The sequence below is a fragment of the Cavia porcellus genome, unplaced genomic scaffold (assembly GCF_034190915.1).
Source record: "Cavia porcellus strain 051 isolate PalLab524CR breed Dunkin Hartley unplaced genomic scaffold, mCavPor4.1 scaffold_2, whole genome shotgun sequence".
NCBI classification, from domain to species: Eukaryota; Metazoa; Chordata; class Mammalia; order Rodentia; family Caviidae; genus Cavia; species Cavia porcellus.
Window position 1 is genome coordinate 40,146,676 of NW_026947485.1, and position 12,894 is coordinate 40,159,569.

At 48.6% G+C, this 12,894-nt stretch overlaps 1 pseudogene; it reads left to right on the forward strand.

Annotated features, from left to right (window-relative positions):
• The first annotated feature begins 201 nt into the window (after positions 1 to 201).
• LOC100716191 (heterogeneous nuclear ribonucleoprotein D-like) lies at positions 202 to 1,080 on the forward strand (annotated as a pseudogene).
• Positions 1,081 to 12,894: the final 11,814 nt, after the last annotated feature.

Sequence of the window (12,894 nt, forward strand, 5' to 3'; positions counted from 1 at the left end):
GAAAAAATTTACAGGAGAAAAAGATTTAACTCAGTGTCGGAGATGTCAGTCCAAGGTCACTTGGCTCCTCTATTTTGGAGCTTCTAGTGAAACAAAATATCTTGGCCTCTCTTCTGCCCCAGTTTAAATCTAGCCCCATACAAGGCTCCTTGGCCGCCAGCTCCCCCACGACCAGCACAGTTCACCGGCCGGGCCCCTGCCAACAGCTCCACCGCCATGGAGGACATGAACAATACAGAGGAGTTCGCCAGGGGGTCCACGATCAACTCAAGCAAGAACCAGTACAATGACTTTAAAATGTTTACTGGAGGCTTGAGCTGGAATACAGCAAGAAAGATCTGACTGAATATTTGTCTTGATTTGGGAAGTTGTAGACTGAACACTTAAGACAGATCCAGTCATGGAAGATCAAGAGGATTTAGATTTGTACTTTTCAAAAGATGATGCTGGTGTTGATAAGGTTTTGGAACTAAAAGAACACAAACTGGATGGCAAATTGATAGACCCCCAAAAGGCCAAAGCTTTAAAAGAGAAAGAACCTTCTAAAAAGGTGTTTGTGGGTGGATTGAGCCCAGATACTTCTGAAGAACAAATTAAAGAATATTTTGGAGCCTGTGGAGAGATCAAAAATATTGAACTTCCTGTGGATACAAAAACAAATGAAGGGAAACGATTTTGCTTCATTACATATACACATGAAGAGCCATCAAGAATTTGTTAGAAAGCAGATACCGTCACACTGGTTCTCGAAAGTGTGAAATCAAAGTTTTACAACCCAAAAAGGAGGAAGAGGTGCTGCAGCTGGGGGACGAGGTGGTACGAGGGGTCGTGGCTAAGGTCAGGGCCAAAACTGGAACCCAGGATTTAATACCTGTTAAGACCCAAGGATGCGGAAGTTACAGTAGTGCCTATGGAGGTGATCAAAACTATAGTGGCTATGGCGGATATGATTATACTGGGTATAACTGTGGGAACTGTGGCTACAGACAGGGATATACAGACTACAGTGGTCAACAGAGCACTGATGGCAAGGTGTCTTGAGGAGGTGGCAATCACCAAAATAATTGCCAGCCATACTAAAGAGGAAGGCATTGGAGAAAGCAGGTGATACTAAAGAAATCTTCCAGGATGACACTGAAGAGTGGTCTTCTGTTGCTCTAATGATTGTGTTGTAAAAGACTTTTTAGTGTACGAGACCCAGCTGTGTACAACTGGATACAGCCTCCAATTAGTGTTCTTTGTTTTTACTTTGTCCTTTGCCATGTGTTATGATTCTGTGGATTGGTGTTTATGCAAATTTTATTTGTATGATTTCTCTTATTAAACCCCAAATAAATGCTTCCTAATGTGATTGTTAAAAAAGTATCATGGCAGTGAGCATATGAGGGAGTAAAGCTGCTCAGCTCATGGCAAGCAGGAAGTAGACAGAGAAGGACTGGGGACAAAATACACTCTGAGGACCTGTCTCCAGTGACCTACTTCCTACAACCCAGCCCTGCATCCTAAAGCATCCACCACCTCTCACAGCCCATTCGGCTATGAAGCCATCAATGGATGATTAATCCTTCGATGAGGTCAGAGCGCTCACGATCCAATAACTTGATCCAAAGGCCCCTGATGCACTGATGCACTGGGGACCAAGCCTCGGGGCACATGTCAGAACCAAGCCCTAATAGGAACCTAATATGCTCAGTGATTATGACATTTGAATCAGCTACCCACTGGTGACACTCATTCTGTCCCCATGTGTCCTATACCCAAGAAAATGAGTCAATTCTATACTTACAACATCCCAGCCTCTAATTTCTATTAAGTCTTACTGTGTAAAGTGCCCTTTATAATTAAAAAAGACATCAAATGGGGTTGAACGTGTATAAAAATGAATACATACCAGATTAACTGGAGATCCGGAGCTGCCTCTGGCTCCCACCTTGCTTGAACAGGAGGGCTTGGCTCCAGCTACCTTCTGGCTGCTGAGCCCCCTTGTTCACCTGTTTCTGTTCCTTATCTCCCCACCACAGTGACAAGGCTGATGCAACCAAAACAAGTCATTTGAATGTCACATCACGAGAGTAGTAGTATGTGTACCCCTCCAACCCATGGGGCACCCTAGCCTGGATGTTAACTCCCCCATCTCTTTCCCCTTGTTTCTTGCTGTGCATTTTTAATGGATTTAATAAGCCCTACGATGCAAGAATGTTCATTTGGTCTGTGAGCCTTCTGCCCCATGTATGACCTTAAGGGCAGCCAGCATGCAAAGGCACCATCGTATCAAGATAAGTTCCCACAGTGCGGTGTGATGCGGATACTGTTGAGACGCTCACAGGGCCTCCTGGGGACATGCTGATAATTTATTTAGGTATGAAAATTTATCTTGTGGGCATAGTCTGATGCAGTAGCTGTAGCTTCCAGGGGTGGCTGAGACACCGTCTCCCTTCCCACAGCTTCTGCCTAGGGTGTCCTCATCTTTCAGGCATCAGGGATGCAGTTTCTTTTTACCTGGAAACTGAGTGAAGCTGGAAGCAGTACTGGGCGAGGACAGAGGAAGTGACTTCTGAGGTGACACAGCTTCTGCTTTGCTGAGTGGCATGAGCTCTCACTTTGGAAGGTTTCAGTCACCCGTAAACAGTTGGGCACTATGCCCTGAAGCACCATGCTGTGAAGAAGCCTAAAGAGACCCACATGGAGAGGCCCTGTGCACAGGCTCAGAGTCTAGCTGAGATGGCAGCCACAGGCGGGGACAGAACACAGGCACAGAGTAAGTGAGCCACAGATGGCCCCTTCCCCCGGCCTCGGGTTGTCCCAGGGTGTGGTAAGCCCAGGACACACTGGCTATAGGTGGCAGGACTGGGTCTCCTGTGCCCCTGGGCTGCCTCTTTCCCTGCCAGGTTTCCTATCGCCAGTGCCCACACTGGCTCACATCCTTGGCTCCTGGGGGCTTCTCTCAGGAACCCCGGGAAAGAGCTCCAAGCTCCACCCAGCCAGGCTGAGTTCCCCTCACAGCCTACCCTCAGCCTGTATGGGCGGGGACCTGTGGGAGTCAAATGGCTGCCAATATCCTACACCTCAAGGCCTTCCAGCCAGCTTCCTGCTGCACTCAGAGCCTCTCACAAGGAGGCAGAAGTCCCCCTGACCCCTCTCCAATGCCATAAACCTGCTGCAGGCCTTCCCTCAAGCCTGGTGATACCTGGCTGGGAGCCCAGAGCAGGCTGAGTGAGCTTAGGAGGGCTGAGGCCTCGGGGCTGGCTGGGCCTGGACAAGCCTTTTATTGCTTCCTATCCGCCTCTCTAGGGTCCATCTCACTCTCTCCCTTCAAAAGCGTTTCCTCTCACTTTAGCTCATCTCCATCTCCCCTGGCCTCTCATTTACTCTCAGCTCCTTGTGCATCTGTTGGTTTCAGTCCATTTAGTTTGCTCCGAGGTGTCTATCTTCTCCACCCTCACGCCTCTGGTAAGCAGCACACAGGAGAAGCTGTTTTGTTGTGACCCTTGGGACCTTGCCCACATCCATCATAACAGTATCTGGGATAAAGATTATTCAGACAGTCCAGAGACTCATGGGGTGGGGGCAAGAAGATCAGAGGCAGTTTGGGAGGAGGTTAAAACATGGCATTATGGTGAGAATACCAGTCCAAGTAGTGCTTCACCATTCACCAGCTGTGTGACCTTGGCAGGTTACTCAGCCTGTCTGTGCTTCCTTATCCTCTTCTAGAAAACACGGATGTCATGGGAGCTGTCCCATAGGATAAATGTGCGTATGTGACACGTGCAGAGCAGGACACAGAGTGAATGATGTGCTTGTTTTTATTGTCACTCCAGCCTCTGTGCCAAGGGGCAGTGAGGCAGACAGGCAGGCAGTGTCTGCTTCTCCCTGGAAGCTGTGTGCCTGGAATCTTCTCTAGACAAAAAGGAAGAGAGCTGCCTTAGCACCCACACGACCACCATCTTGCCACCCGGCCTCCACTGCACTTCCCAAACCTTTCCCTGCTCTGCCCCGCCGGGGAAGGAAGACCATGCATGCCTGTTGTGAGCTGGGAGGCCAGGAGCTGTGAGCAAACCCCACTCACACACTCCAGCCCTAGATTTGTGGTTACCAGATATCCACGGGGGTCCAGTCCTCCCTCCTTCTCCAGTTCCAGTTGGAATGCTGGGAGCCCTGGGGAAAGGGTCTGTTTGGCTACGATTCCCAACCTCTGGGACAATGAGACAGTCACAGCTTTCCACAGTGAGCCCAGGAGCCCAGGGTACTTCGGCCACCTCTTTCTCCATTTGTTCAACTCTTTGCCATTCTTTTGGGCCCTTTCAGTGTTTCCTGGAAGATTCTGGAACTCCTACCTCATAATATATTCTGTTAGGCAGCTTCCAGAGTCTTGTCAGTACATAATGCTGTGACTTGCTCAGCTATTTCCTGTGACTCTCTGGCTACCCCAGCCAGACCAGAAGCTTTCAGAGGGCAGAGCCACCTCCATCTTTGAATATACCCACAGTCTCTGCTTCCTGAGGATGACTGTGTGTTTTAAGACTCTTGTCTACCTCTAGAATCCAGTAGTCCTGGAGAAGGTCTACAGACTCACAAGAGCTGAGAAAATGAAGTTGTCACCATCACTACCGCTCCTGTCCCCGCTTTTGTCAAGCCTTTCCTCTGAGAGATGTGGCTTGCACTCTACGCTCTGTGAGAACAGCAGGAGCCGTGCTTGGGTCTTCTCAGGGAAGACAAAGCACAGAAGGCAGCCAGCCCTTCCCAAAACATCAGGCCTAGAGAGGAATGTCGTCTCCCTGCCCTGGGTTCCCCTTGACAGGTGCAGTGCACACTGCGTAGAATTGAACAGGGAGCAGGCAGGCTGCACCCGGGGAGGGAGGAGCAGATGATGGATAATCCTTCCTAATTATTCATAATCACTGAGAGCAAACACTTATGAATCCCTCACCGTGCGCTGGGTGCCAGGCTTGGCACTCTCTCCCTTGCTCTCCTGCACAGCCCGTGAGCAGCTCCTTACATTATCGTCACTATTTCTTTTGAGACGAGGTCTCACTATGCTGCTCAGAGGATGATCTTGAACTCCTAGACTGCAGAGATCCTCCCAGCACACCCTTAAGTAGCCAGGGCCACAGGTGTACTCCATGGCACCTGGCTTTATCACCCATTTATAGGTGAGGAAAAGCCATCCTTGAAAAATTCAGTAACTTGTCCAGAGACACACTCATAGCAAGTGGCAGAACCAGGACTTGAACCTGAGCAGTGTCACCATATTAAGTTCAGCTTTACTCTGCACATAATACCAGCACTCAATGTGTACCATACTTGTGGAAGGAAGACCTTGCTGCTGATGCTATGTGCTTTACCTGTTGTGTGTCCCAGGGTCTCTGGACCCCTGTCTCAGCCAGCTCCCAGCATAATCATGCTGTGTGACAAACCACCTTCAAGCCTCAGTGGCTTGCAACCAAACACATTCATAAATATCATAAGACTGCAGGTCAATTGCAGTTTGTTTGCACTTATTCTAGGCCTGTTATGTGCTAGGTAGACCTTCAAGATTATGTTTGAAGGAGACACTGCAATGAGAAATGCAGGCACTGCGACGGGAGCTGTCCAATGGGCTACAGGCACACACAGAAAGGGAGTGACAATTTTCCCCAAGAAAAATCAGCATAAAGGGTAACATGTAAACTGGGCTTTGAAAAATTGGTAGGATTTCAGGAGATGACAGAGATGGAGAAGGGTGTTGCAGAAAGTGGGAACCACCTTTGCAAAGGCATAGAGGTACAGAGAGACAGGGGATGTCTAGGGGACACAGTTTGCTGAGGAACAGGACATATGGACAGGCAGACGGGAAGCAATAGGATGTTCAGAAAGGAAAAAGGGTCAGGCAAAGAAGTCTGAGAAACCTTTGAGCTTTTCTAAGGTGCTGAGTGAACTGATTAACTTTTAAAAGAGGAAATCAGGGATTGAAGGCAGAGGATGGTTAGAAGACTGTCAGTTCTCCAGCTAAGAGAGATGGCAAACCTGAGGCCAGCTGGACCCAGGTTAGGGGTGCGTATGCATGATCCCATGGGAGCAGGGGACAGAAGCTCCTGAACTCTCAAGAGTTCATGCAGTGTGTGACTGAAAAGCAATGTAAAGAATACTTCTGTGAGGCTGAAATTCAGTGAGATTCTAGTTTAAAGGAAGCATTATTGAAATTTTTCATCAATAGCCATATGCTTGAGATAAATTCTTGTCCCAGTTATTAATATCAGATAGATACTTTGGAGATCCCTCATTATTAGTCAGCTTTTTACAACTGTAAGAAAACATCCAAGTTGAGCTACTTTATAAAGAAAAGAAGTTTATTTTGGTGCACAGTTCTTCAGATACCAGGTCCAAGCAGCAGGACACAGGCTCTGGAGATGCCACTGAGCTGCACTGCATCAAAGCAGGAGCATGTATGTATTTCCGTCTGTCTTATAAAGCTACCAGGATTCAACCATGGAGACTCCACCCTAATGACCTAATATAATGTGATCACTTCCTGAAGGCCTCGCTTCTAAACACCATGGTCAGATTAAATTTTCACTCTCTAATACCATTAATTGAGATTTGTGGGATTAAGCAGCTGCATGAATGGGGTGGGGAGCTACTGTAATCAACTAATCGCACCTCATTTACCCAATTCCTTGCTAAATGTTTATTTTGTTTTTTGATGGAGCCATTCTTTTAGAGACACATGTACGGTATGCTGGATGCCACCAGAGGCTCTGGGAAGCACCTGAGCCCTGGGGCCCATGCTGGGGTCTGCCCTCTTTGGGTCACAGACTTTGTTCAAAGAGCACCGGCCAAGGCAAAGTCTGTATGGGCGTCTGCCAAGTACAGACAGACAGGCTCAGTCACACAGCTCCACCACAGTGCTCAGTGTCCTTGACCAGTGACAGTCGATGCTCAGTGCTGACAGGAAGCAGCCTGGGGCTGCATGACCAAGCTAGGCCCCACAGGGAGCCCGGGGGAGTCAGCAGGACCTCACAACCTTTCCCTTCTCTCATCCTGCAACCAGTGCTCCCCGCAGTTGGGCCACCCCAGCCAGGCCTGTGGCGAAGCCCCTGAGCCGTCGCTTGGCTGGACATGAAGCCCACCCTGGGAACAAGAAGCCACATGGCCAGCTGTCAGGGGAGGGAGGGTGCAGGAGAGGCTGCTTATTTTTAGCCCACTTATTGGCTGGAGCTTTCCAGACCAGGATGTGCTTCCTGCTCCTCGCTGATGCTGTTATTTCTCCCTACCAGGACTGGGAATTAGTTTATTTTCTAGGCAGCCACCTCAGCAGTTGCCTGCTGCAGCAGCAGGCCCCGGACAGGTTGCTGTGTGTTTTATTTTTGACTGCCCATATTATGGGGCATGGAATCACTTGGGGTGGGGTTGAGTCGAAGCTGGAGAGGTGGCAAGAGGTGCTTGCCAGGATGCAGCCCAGGAGACAGCAGCGGGGTGACTCCAGCCAGAGGTCCTGCACTCTCTCTCCAGTGCCCCCACACTGCCCTGTGCCTCACCCACTGGCCCTGTGGGCACATTGTGAAAGGCCGGCACCACAAGCTATGAGGAAGGCTTCAGCTGGGAGGAGGGACCTGGTTTCTATGTTCTTTTTAGGGGAAAGTTCTGGGGGCAGAATTCCTTGCCCAAGATAGCTTCCAGTGGCTCTAAGTGTTTCTGACTTGTCCCTGCCTCTGCTGCTTTCGGAGTGGGGCCTCCTCCCCCCTGGCTCTGTGTCTCAAACCTCTCTCCTTTTCCTTTCTCTTACAAGGACCAGTCACTGGACTTAGGGCCACCCTGAATCCAGTGTGATTTCATCCCTAGGGCCTTCCTAATTTAAATATCATATCATCTGAATATTTGTATCCCCCAAAATTTTTATGCTGAAACCTAATCTGAAACACAATAGTGCTGGAAGTTGGGCCTTTGAGGGACAATTAGGCCATGAAGACATAGTCCTTGTAAGAGACCCCAGAGGGCTCCCATGCCTTTTCTATCACATGAGGACACAGCAAGGTGATATCTGTGAAGCAGAGAGCAGTCCTCGCTAGATACAGAATCTACCACCCTTCAATTTGGGATCTCTAGCCTCCAGAATTGTAACACATTTCTATTGTTCATAAGCCATCTAGTTCAAGTATTTTTGTTATAGCATCCCAAATGGACTAAGATGAGTACCAATTTAACTATATTTGCAAAGATCTGATTTTCAACCAAGGCTATATTTGCAGGTTCTGAGAGTCAAGACCTGCACATAGTTTTTAGGGGTTACTCTTCAGGCAGTGCTCAGCAGCCAGGTTCTTTTGAAGAGGCATCTTAGCTCTTTTCCCTTAGCTGCTGTGTGACATGGTTAGCGGGCATGAGGTCAGAGGGCGTGAGCCTGCTTCTATGCTGAGATAGTCATTGTTTTAAATTATTTTCTCATTGCTGAGACAAAATATCCAACACTCAAAGCTGACGGAGGGAAGGTTTGTTTTGGCTCACACTTGGAGAGGTTTCATTTCATAGGCATCTGGCTCCAAGGCAGGACGGCACGGCACAGGGACACTGCAGAGGAAAAACAGGAGGCGGCAGCAACAGGTTTCTTGCCTTTCCCTTTTATCTCATCTAGCCCCTAAGCTTTTGGGGGAGCTGTCCACACCCAGGGTGGGGTTTCTCTTTTCAGTAAATCCATTCAGGCACGCCCAGAACTCTGCTAACTCCAATCAGTGGACTAGGTTACTACAACACACCCTTAATTCCAGTATCACACAGTCTAGATCCAGCAAACTCCAAAAAGCCCCACTTTAGAGCCGATGAGGCTTTGAGGGGGACATCTAGACACAAACCATAACACTAATCCTAGTGCAAATGAGAAATTTAGCCAGTGCTGGAGCCCTGACTGTAGAGCAAAGGTTGATCTCAAGCTCTTCTCCTCTTCCCCCCCATGCAGGAAAGCCAGAAAATATGAAGAAAAGGAGTTGATTTAAAAAATGAACCTTCCAGAATCTGTGCCACTTGGGCAGAAAAGGCAAGGAATAAACAAAGGTGCCCCCAGTCCTGAAACCCACTGAACTGCTGTACAATCAGGCCTACCACCTGGCAAGGAGAAGGAGGGCAGGCTGACACTTGGGGACCCCGGGAGAGCACTAGCCGACTTAGAGGCCTGCATTTTAGGCCCTTTTCAAACTGAGGTCTTTTCTCTGAGAGCACCCACCCTAACACTCTCCAGCATGACAGCCACCCCCTACCCCAACACAGCCCCTTTCTCTCATCCAGATCTGGCAGACCATCAGGTAATAGGGAGCTAATCCTATGAACAAATTAAAGCCAGCTGGACAGCTAATGACGGAAACTGTCTGCTAACCACTCAGCTGGGTTGATGGGGGCACATTTTGGATTTTCAGGAGGAAGAGGCCTCAGTTTGAAGAGAGGAATCCTGGAGTGGGGGTGTCAGTCTTGAGAGGCATACTGCTGACTTCAGGGTCTTTTACAGAGCCATAGACCCCAATCCATGTGTATTGCTCCCCTCCCCAACACACACACACACACACACACACACACACACACACACACACACACGGCCTGCCTCTGGATCATCCCTGAGCATCCTTGCCTTCAACTTGTGGGGCCCAAGGCCTCTGTGGAATCTGCCAAAGGAAAAAGTCTTACAGGGACAGCAGTTCAGACAAGGCTATGTCACCAAAACATGTTGCTGGATCTATTTATTACTATTTGCTCCTACTTTAAAGATGAAACAACTGAGTGACATGCCTGTCCAAGGTCACACATGGTCAAGCTTCTTTGATCTGAGCCCAGGCCTTTTTCTGTCCCTTGAGTCTACTCTTTTTCTTTTTCTTTCTTTTCTTTTTTTTTTGGTACTGGGGATTGAACTCATGACCTTGCACTTGCCAGGCAGGTGCTTTTGCCACTGAGCTAAACCCCCTGCCTGTTAGTCTATCCTCTTTTTTTTTGAAAGGCTAGTTTATCTGTCTCAGTTCAATGCCATTTTTCCCTTCAGCGTCTATTCTCAGAGCCAGTCATTCGAAAGTTGCTTTGGTTTGTGGAAATGCTTGTGAAATAGCAGTGTGTGTGCATGTGTGCATGTGTGGGTGTTTAGAAGCATGCATGTATTTTTAATCTATTTTACTGGTTCACTTATGGACTTCATTCTCTTAATCTTTCTTCCAAACACTTCTTTTAACTCTTTCGTGCTTTATATGAGCAGCAATGCCCTTCCTGCTGTGTGGCACCCACACTGCTTCCTTTGATTTTACTCATCTAGTTTCACAGGCATGGGCTTTCTACCGTCCACCACAGGGGACAGTGCTGTACACATCCTCATACCTGCAACTTTACAAGAGTATCTGTGAGGATTCCTCCAGGCTGTGTGCCAGGAGCAGATGCTGGGCTGAAGGGGGAGGATGATCTGTGTTGGCCTCACAGTTGCCTTTTCACCCCAAGAATGGCCACTTTGGTTGACACCTCATCTCTATTACCTACACAATCTTTCCCATCTTGTCATCTAGGGTCCCTGGCCATGAAACACAGCACGTCATATAGGTTCTGATGAACTAAAACCATGAGAAGAGAAAAAAATTCTACAAAGTTGCCCTGTATAAAAACATGCAAATCACCATCATGGAAGAACTGTTCCATTCCACCAAATGACCGGACCGCTTGACAGCCCCCCTCCCTATGCCTGTGCTGGGGTCTTCTGTTTGCACATCCAGATTGCTCCGCTCTGCCCTGACTCTTCCTACAGGATGACCTGTCTGGCAGCTCACATCAGGCTTTGGGTTGATGGAGGCCATCCAGAAACACCAAGAGGAAAAAGCTGGAGACTGCGGGGCAGGAGGAGAGTGCAGCAGGAATTATTCTCCTGCCCCATTCTCATCTGATCCCCCTAGGTTTTCTTTCCTTAGCCTTTCCAGCGATAAGGCCCCTCTCGCAGGGCTCTGCTAACTTGTTCTTCGTCCTTTCAGGCCTGGGGATTGGAACAGCTCCTCTCTCTAATCCTGGGTGGCTCCGTCACTTCTTGTGCTTTCCCTGAACTCTGTTGGCTCACCTTGTACATATTACAGAATAGATAGTGTCACCCAGGGACTGGCTGATGATACAGTGTCTGATACTTAAAGGAATACATAAAATGATGGACTAGACTGGATAATATTTGAGGACAATTCCAGCATTAATCTGCATTTCAGATACCATATGTTCTGATATGTCTGTCTCAGATCCCAATAGAAATGCTACCTGGATTTGGATCTTTCTTCTAGGATACTTTTTCATTCTCTTTCCATTCTCTCCTGTGTCTCCCAACATGACTTCCGGTCAGTGTCATCTCCAATGCCCCCGACAAATCCCAGGCTCTTTTTTGTGCTTGTTCAGTTTCCTGGATATCTTTTCTGTACCGGAGTCTCTGGCCTGCATCATGACTGTCACAAGATGGTGAGCTCTTGAAGCCAGGCACTGGGTCCCGTGCCTGGGATCATGCCTGTCCCACACAGACTCTCTGTGTCTGTGGAGTGCTTGCTGACCGTATATATTTGCTCTGAACCCTCCAGAATCCTCCCTGGTCCAGCAAACAGAGGAGCCAGCATCTGCCTTTCCCTGCTCTGTCTGGACCCATGGTGTGTCCCACTTTTGGAGTTTCAATGACAGGAACTAAGAGATGTGGTTCAGAGATCCTGCAGGGCCAGAGGGCTGACACTTTAATCACATAATTATTTCCACAGTAAAGATGGTGCAGTGGAAGATGAGGCCTGCTGCCTGCAGGATGGATGGTGTGAAGATGGGTGACTTATATTTTCCCAGATAAAAGCACCGATTGCCTATAAACTCTGATTTTGCTTCATGTAAAAGCCACTTTATTGCACATCCAAAAATTACTACCCGTATAAAAGCACATTATTGTGATGTAAAAATAGATTTTTATATAATTTTTTCATGCCACCACCTTGTAATTCCTCATTTCCAAGCACCCTGAGATGGTAGCTAGGTTTATTTTTCTCTTTTAATTGTTTGCCATCGCATGCCAATTTATGGTGAGATATTCTCTCTGAGATCAGAGTAGGGCCAGGGCATAAATATCAGCCATCACTTCATGGAACTCAGAATGCCACCAAACAACATCAGGTTCCATGTGATGCCACAATTGAGGGGGTGGTGCTGGGGTTTCATATACTCACCCAAAGTCCTCCAAAAACAGCAACTGTCCCGTCCCAGCTGGCAACTGACTAGGGAGGGTACAGTACAGCCTTAGTTCTCTGGCCCCTGCCTGGTAGACTGTGGCCAAGAAAAGCTGGGTTCTGGGCTGTTTACTAAGCCAGCTGACCAACCCATTCGATTTATGGGGCGTCCCCCAACTGTTACACAGGGACTGCTCCACCTGGGAAGCTTCCCTGGCAGAGCTTTGACCTTTCCCACACGATTTCCGTTGCCTAGGTCCCCTCTCAAGTGGACCCACACACTCTTAGAGGGGAGAGATGAATGCCTGTCTCCCTTTAGAAGCCCTTCCTGGTGGGCAGCTGCTCACTGGGCTGCCTCCTTGCTGCAAGAAGCAAAAGTCCTGACCTTTCAGAGACTGTCCTCAGCGACAGAGAAAGGTCACTTCCTGTCTTTCTAGCTTGGAGGGTCAGAGCTATGAGCACAGCACAGAGCAAGTCCGGGTGGCTTCTCTCCATCACGGACCCTCAGCTGCCACTCATCTCCTTTCTGCCTGGATCTGGAGCCTTCCCTCCGGCGTCTGGTCCCCAAGTCTGCACTGGCTCAAGCACAAGTGCCTCTGCCTGCCATTCAAGAGCTATCAGACAAGGTCTAAGAGCTGGTCACCCGGAGGGGCATGCAGACTGGTGCTTCTGGGATGCTCCTCCTTCACTATCAGCTTTGAGTACGTTGGGTGATGAATGAATACAAGAG